At 36.3% G+C, this 8,441-nt stretch overlaps 1 pseudogene; it reads left to right on the forward strand.

Moving 5' to 3' along the window:
- Window positions 1-6,548: 6,548 nt before the first annotated feature.
- On the forward strand, window positions 6,549-7,505 carry LOC112829638 (olfactory receptor 10AG1-like; annotated as a pseudogene).
- The last annotated feature ends 936 nt before the right edge of the window (window positions 7,506-8,441 follow it).

Below are 8,441 nucleotides of genomic sequence, written 5' to 3' on the forward strand. Positions count from 1 at the left end.
CTTCTCCTTCTCCTTCTCCTTCTCCTTCTCCTTCTCCTTCTCCTTCTTCTTCTTCTTCTTCTTCTTCTTCTTTTGGTGCAAGAGACACTGGAAACACATTCTCGCTTCTATGGAAATAAAAAGAAAGAAATGAAGGAAAATTGAATTTCATAGACACAATGAGTTTCTAGCATGGTGCATGATACCATCATGAAAACCAAGGAAAGCCAATAAAGGAAATTAAGGGGGAAAAAGGCATGGTTTAATTTAGATCATAGAAACGTGTTATCCTTGAAATAATAAAGAAAACATTGATGAATGTGAGATAATACTGAAAAGAAAGAATACATTTTTAAAAAGTATTTTAGTTAAAAAAGATGGCAAGCATATGAACTAAGGAAGTGTCCATGAGATTGGGGGATATGAGTGGAATTAACTGATATTTAGAAGATAAAGTCAACATAATTTGATGACTAACTAGATAATGTGGGCAAAGTGATGAAGAATGATAAATATGTCATATTTTCTAATTTAGCTGATTTTATGTATGATAAAATTGCGAATCCAAACAGAAGAAAGTGCTTAGGCATAATCTATATAAATCCTGTTACCATATCTCACAATGGATACACAACCTCAGCCTTGATCTTGGCCACCATCAGCTCCCACATAGATTACTGAAATCCATCCTCCTCCTACTTGAGTGTCTCCTGGCTTCCACTCTTGTCCATGCCACAGTATACTGGGTTCTTATATCGTCCCATTTTCAGACATTTTAGTTGCTGTTAACGATGGAAGAGAACACAATACAGATGATTAGTGACTTAGAAAGATTAAATGGTACAGGTGTGAATTATTGAGTCTCTAATAGCCCCAGAGTGTTCTATGTTGCTGGCTCCATACTTGGAGCTGGATGGGCATCAGTAAACAACACAAATGCCCTGGAATCAAGGGACTCATGACAAGAAGAGAAGGTTAAATTCAGGAATAAAAATTAAAGCATAATATCATAAGGGTCAAACTAGTTGTATAGGAGGGATATGAGAGCATTAGAGTAGAAATATTTTACCTTGCCTGCAGTAATAATGGGTCACTTGTCTTGGGATATGACACACTAGCTCAGTTTTACAGAGGAACACATGTTTGGTAGTCTAGAGAGTACAGTTTTCTGTGTCTCATGTAGTATATAGCACAACACCTTATGTAGTTAGATACTTGTTGAATGTTTCAGTAAATAGAGAAAAGCTGAATGCATTAGCTAATTATTTTGATACCTTACAAAAGATTTATAGCAACAATAAAAATTCATTCTACCTTTCTCTCCTAATAGTTTTAAAGTCCTCATAATGTCATTTTCCCATCTTCAGCTTCACGAAACAGAAAACTTGAAATCCAGTGTACTGTGTTTTCTTATCAAAATTCATTTTTTTCTTATGTAAGTATATGTAACTAAAAAATTCCACCTATGGCATGAACAGAGGACCTTAACACATGAACAACTCTGATGATGCATGGACTCTAGATAATTTCAAAATTGCATTACTTGAGTTTAAGGAATGGCATTTTAATAATTTCAAATTTAGTATTCTCAGATTTCATACATAAATATAGACCAACTTTAAGTCTGTGAATGTCCTAGTAGGGGAATTGCTGTATTCTCCAAAGATGGAGAGGAAGGGGAGAAAGGTAGAGAGGAGTGGCCAGGAAGCTACTGTTCCTCAGACCATACCCCATAGGGAGAGCATCTTCAAGGTAGCACTGGGCCAACCAGAGACAGCCTTGGTTACTCTCTAAGTTACCGCTTGATAAACAGATTATTGAGCTTAAAGTTGCACTATGTCATGGAGAGAAGATAACCCTGCAATGAATAAGGAGCTATTTTCTACCAAAGTTCCACTGACCGATTTAAGTAAAGTATCAGTTTCACAGAAAAATAAGAATGGCTGGAATTTGTTCCTTGAATAATTCAAAACCAAAATTTGTAATACATAAGACCATTGTCTTTATAAAAAATGACACAGTGATTTCTCCATAATATGAAAAAGGTAAGCAGTAATTATTTTTTTAAAGATTTTATTTATTTATTCATGAGAGACAGAGAGAGAGAGAAGCAGAGGGAGAAGCAGGTTCCCAAGGCGCAGGGAGCCCGATGCAGGACTCGATCCCAGGACCCTGGCATCATGACCTGAGCCAAAGGCAGATGCTTAACCATCTGAGCCACCCAGGCACCCGGTAAGCAGTAATTACTTTACCCCACTCATTTTATTGCACTGTATTTTTTTAATTCAGAATCAAAAGTTAGAAAGCACTTTCTTCTAATCAGATTCCTTTATGAGATAAATCTTCTAAACTTGCAATATACACAATAGCTACAAGTAATCAATCTTTCATTTTTATAAGAGTAAATGAGATACAAAATGGACATGAAGTCCTTTTGTGATTATGAAAAGTTTTATATTTAGTTATATTGATATTACTAAAAATATTAAATTCAAAGTTGTATTTCCTATTGAATATTCTATGGAGCCCATTGAGGTGTTTTGTTTTGTTTTGTTTTTTGAGTATAGTTGACACACAAACACACATTACATTTGTTTCAAATATACAACACAGTGATTCAACAACTCCGTACATTGTTCTATGCTCACCACAAGTGTAGCTACAATCTGTCAGCATACAATTCTATGAAGCCCACTGAGTTTTGATTAAGAAAATGGACCCTGGCGTTACATGGCTGAGTTTGAAGTCAGGTCACGTGATAGCTCCTGATACTGGGCAAATTACTTAATCCCTGTATGCCTCTGGCTCTTTATGCAAAATGTGAGTAGTAACAGTACCTACTTCATTCAGAATACAATAAATGAGATAACAGGGAAAGTCATTAACAGGGTAGTTAGCACATAATAAATGTTCAAAACCTAACAATAATAAAAAGAGTTTCAAATAATCAGGCCTCTCTACTGTCCATAGCAATGCACATTCTTGCTAACATAGAAATATTGGTAAATAAAGAACTCAAGTTCTCATGTTAAAACTGAAAAATACCATTCATTGTTAATAAAGAGAATAGATCAATTTCAGAAAAGAAAATAGTCAAAGAAAGTTATCTCTGAGGATGCTTTTACATATTGAATAGGATTTGGGTTAGACTTTGAAATTTAATTTTGCTAATATATCTATAACAATGCCTACTTCTCTTATTTGCTCAAAGTACAGGAGACTGGCAGAGATGAAAGAAAAAAAACCTGAAAATAAAAGTCCAGTAAATTAGGGTGGTTTTTCCTCAGGTATTGCTGCTGGTTAGTGTCTATCTAGCGTAGAAGAGTCTACTGATATTAATCTCCATTTTCCTGCTAAAACACTACCCCATACATTCTCTCCTCTCCTAGGTTTAGAAAACACTACTCCAGGGGAGAATAAAAGATGAGTAAAATTCAAAAGAAAAAAAAGATATAAGTTAAAATCATAATGATAATTACAGTAAGGATGATAATTATCATAATAGTGTCTACTAGAACTACAACTTATTTTAAGTAAAGTGATTAATGCAATCTATGTTACTTAGTCCACAAGACAACTTCCTGAGTTACATGTTATCATTATGGCATATACTTTCAAACAAGGAAAATTAAGCTCTGATCATTAAATAAGGACATATTGCCAGAATATACATAATTTCCATTGTAAGTCACTCAATATGAAATTTTTTGGTCAGTGAATTTGAATCTAGTTAAATGCAGCATGATTGCTGAGATCAATAGGAAATCTTTATTTGTGCCATTACCTGTGAGGAAATATTTAAAAACCATTCAGCCATGTAAGCACCTGACTAGCCACTGGAATATGAAACTGAATGAGCACATGAAGGCATTTTGTTCCAGGAATATGCTTTACTATTTTTACTTAAGAGTAAAGATCACAGAATGATTTTTGTGATACCTTAAAATCTGATGAAGTACCAGATTAGACGTGGCCATAAGAAATTGTCTGGCGCTGGGCGCCTGGGTGGCTCAGTTGGTTAAGCGACTGCCTTCGGCTCAGGTCATGATCCCAGAGTCCCAGGATCAAGTCCCACATCGGGCTCCCGGCTCAGCAGGGAGCCTGCTTCTCCCTCTGACCCTCTCCCTCTCATGCTGTTTCTCTCTCTCTCTCTCTCAAATAAATAAATAAAATCTTTAAAAAAAAAAAAAGAAATTGTCTGGCGCTCCCACAACACCTTGTAATTCTCTCTACATAGACTGTGCACATTCCAGTAACAGCTGACTACTGACTTCTGTAAACTCTGTAAAGATGGAAACTGGGCTCATGTTATTTGCCATTAGTATCCTTAGTCTACTTTGTAGTGAAGACACTCAGTGTTTATCCATAATAAACCACACATTTAGGATTGGTGAGAAGAAAGAAACACAAAGTAGAAATTGTAAATTGTCAGTCATTTGGGATCTGTCAGAGGTGAGAGGAACCAGGTCTTAAAAGAAGAACGGGGGCTGTATGGTGAAGGAAGGAAGGCAAATTTGGAGCCTGGGAAATTGAGGAAGAGACTTTAAAACCCATAGCAATCTGGGTTTCGGAGCATGTGACAATCTGTGAAAAAGGTCAGAGGTTAGCATTAATGAAATCTAGATGGAGATCACAAAAACGGATGTGGTGTCTAGCGTGCAGTGCCGTGGCAGAAAGACCTAACTCAAGGGGTCGAAAAATGCTTAATTCTTGAAAGAGCTGGGTAGAACCTGTCTACACTGCATTTAGCACTGTGCTTCCTGGTGGTTAGTCAGCTGTAGATATTTAGAATACAGTTGGCCCTTGAACACAGGTGTAAACCTCATGGGTCCACTATACACAGATTTTTACAGTACACATTGTAAATGTGTTTTCTCTTCCTTATGACTTTCTTAGCAACAGTTTCTTTTCTCTATCTTACTTCATTGTATGAATACAGTATATAATACATATAACATATAAAACATGAGTTAATCGATAATTTATGTTAGTAATTAAGTTTTGAGGGAGTCAAAAGTTATACGCAGAATTTTGACTGCCTGGAGTGGGATTGGTGCATGCATTGTTCAAGGGTCAACTGGATTTATTATATTCATAATACACAGCATTTATTCAAAATAAGCTGTAATATATACTACAAAATATATATCGATTGATACGTTCATAATATATGTTTAAATGAATAATATATTGTATATTAATAATATATGTTATATATTCAAAAACTCAAACTTAGAAGACAAAAAAGGTATATAAAAACAAATTTCACATTTTGTCTGGCAGCAGGTGCGTCAACCCCAAGATCAAAGTCTTTTGCACATTTTATTTTCCCCTTTCCTTATTTAATTATCTGGTAAAGGCCCTAAACTTATCTAATTATCCCTAAAGTCATAACATTTAGAATATAAGTAAAATTACTAAGATTTTGGGGGGCCATGGTAGGGTTAAGGACATAGTATAATCATATCTTATATAATTTATTTTACATTCTAAACATATGACTTGCTATGATGCATGATTTCTAATATAACTTTGTATATCTTAAATGAAATAGTTTTCTATGATGGAAGCTAAGCAATATTCCCTGTTTTCCTGATCAGAGCCTCAGTCTCTTTCCCAGATAGTGAGCAGCCCAGGCTAGCCTGAAGTGGGCCTGGCTATGCATTTTTACTGACCACCTTGCCTTGTGGTTATCTGAGAGGCAGTTCACAGGGGAAACATCAAACCAAACATAAAAGAATCATATACTTCGTTGCAATGATGTAAATGGAACTAGAGAGTATTATGCTAAGTGAAATAAGTCAATCAGAGAAAGACAATTATCAAATGATCTCACTGATATGTGGAATTTAAGAAACAAGACAGAGGATCATAGGGGAAGAGAGGAAAAAATGAAACAGATGAAACCAGAGAGGGAGACAAACCATAAGAGACTCTTAATCTTAGGAAACAAAACTGAGGGTTGCTGGAGGGGAGGGGGGTGGGAGGGATGGGGTGGCGGGGTGATAGGTATTGGGGAAGGTATGTGTTGTAATGAGCACTGGGAGTTATATAAGACTGATGAATCACAGACTGTACCCCTCAAACAAATAATACATTATAAGTTAATTTAAAAAAAAGGTGCTAGACAGAAAAAATACAAATAAAGTACAATAAATACTGGATTGACTAGGAAGGAGATACATTTCTCATTAGAGAATGTCCTGTGTTAGCTAGCACAGTTCTTAGCCTGAGAATAGGCTACCTGACTTGTTTTGTTTTTATTTTATTGTTGTCTGTTTTGGTATATTGTTCATTTATATATATATGTATATATACTATTAATATTAGCAGGAAGATTAGAGTTGAAGATTACTTTCTGTTTTTATGTACTGGAATTTGGGGATATTGGATTTGAAATCTATTGCCAAAAATACAAAACAAAAAACAATAAAGCTGAAAAAAAAACATAAAGCTGAATAAATATCCTTTACCAGTGGATTTGAAATCATCTATTTAATATGTCCCATTCTGCATCTGGGCTCAGCAATTGAAGTGAATTCTAAGCCCTGAAATCATTTTACTTCTAGATGGAGTCCACAGGACAAAATCCTCCACAATGGAATCACACTACATTAATGGATTTCATCCTGCTTGGCTTTTCCGATGTTCCTGACCTCCGAAGATTTCTTTTTGGGGTGTTCTTGATAATCTACATGATTATTCTGATGGAAAATAGCCTCATTATCATAATAACCAAGGTCAATCCCTCCCTCCGGACTCCCATGTATTTTTTCCTTGGGAACTTTTCTTCCTTGGAAATATGTTATGTGTCAGTCACTGTCCCCAGATTATTAACAGATCTTTGTAGACAAAATAGAAATATTTCCTATCTGGCTTGTGCTACTCAAATGTATTTCTTTCTGGCCTTTGGAGCCACTGAGTGCTTCATTTTGACTGCAATGGCTTATGACAGGTATGTTGCCATTTGCAACCCCTTACTCTATCCCCTAATCATGAACAACAGGCTGTGCATCCAATTGGCAGCTAGCTGTTGGATCACTGGAATCCCAGTACACATAGGGTTCACCTACCTAATCTTCTCTTTACCCTTCTGTAGGTCCAATCAGTTGAACCACTTTTTCTGTGACATACCTCCAGTACTTAAGCTTGCCTGTGGGGATACTTTTATGATTGAGATGTTGGTTTATACAGTTGCTGTTCTAGTTGTCACTATTCCTTTTATGTTGATTTTTGGATCTTATGGGAAAATAATCTCAACCATCCTGAGGCTGCTATCAGCAGCTGGGTGAACCAAGGCATTCTCCTCTTGTTCCTCACATCTCATCGTTGTGGCTTTATTCTTTGGATCAGACATCATGACATATTTGAGACCCAAGTCCAGCCATTCAACAGGAATGGACAAGTTTCTTTCTCTTTTTTACACCATTGTGACACCAATGTTTAACCCCATAACATATTGTCTGAGAAACAAAGATGTTATGGTGGCAATCAAAAAATTCCTATCAAAATGGATTGTACTATGACTCAAAAGCATAACTTTATAAAATTTGTTTCTTATTTATCACAGTCCTCGTATACTCATAGTTGGTTCTTTTCCAATTTTGCCATGACTCTTTTTTTTTTCAGGGTAGGAATATTTATTTTATATATATATATTTTTTATGGTTATGTTAATCACCATACATTACATCATTACTTCTTGATGTAGTGTTTCATGATTCATTGTTTGTGCATAACACCCAGTGCTCCATTCAGAACGTGCCCTCTTTAATACCCATCACCAGGCTAACCCATCCCCCTACCCTCCTCCCCTCTAGAACCCTCAGTTTGTTTCTCAGAGTCCATCATCTCTCATGGTTCGTCTCCCCCTCCAATTTACTCCCCTTCATTCTTCCCCTCCTGCTATCTTCTTCTTTTTCTTTTTTCTTAACATATGTTGCATTCTTTGTTTCAGAGGTACAGATCTGTGATTCAACAGTCTTCCACAATTCACAGCACTCACCATAGCACATACCATACCCAATGTCTATCACCCAGCCACCCCATCCCTCCCACCCCCTACCAATCCAGCAACCCTCAGTTTGTTTCCTGAGATTAAGAATTCCTCATATCAGTGAGGTCATATGATACATGTCTTTCTCTGATTGATTTATTTCCCTCAGCATAACACCCTCCAGTTCCATCCACGTCGTTGCAAATGGCAAGATCTCATTCCTTTTGATGGCTACATAATATTCCATTGTGTATATATACCACTTCTTCTTTATCCATTCATCTGTCGAAGGACATCTTGGCTCTTTCCACAGTTTGGCTATTGTGGACATTGCTGCTATAAACATTGGGGTGAACATACCCCTTCGGATCCCTACATGTGTATCTTTGGGGTAAATACCCAGTAGTGCAATTGCTGGATCGAATGGTAGTTCTAATTTCAAATGTTTGAGGAACCTCCATACTGT

Source organism: Callorhinus ursinus, unplaced genomic scaffold (assembly GCF_003265705.2).
Source record: "Callorhinus ursinus isolate GAN/ISIS: 27379988/994484 unplaced genomic scaffold, GSC_fseal_2.0 scaffold21, whole genome shotgun sequence".
Classification (NCBI taxonomy): Eukaryota; Metazoa; Chordata; class Mammalia; order Carnivora; family Otariidae; genus Callorhinus; species Callorhinus ursinus.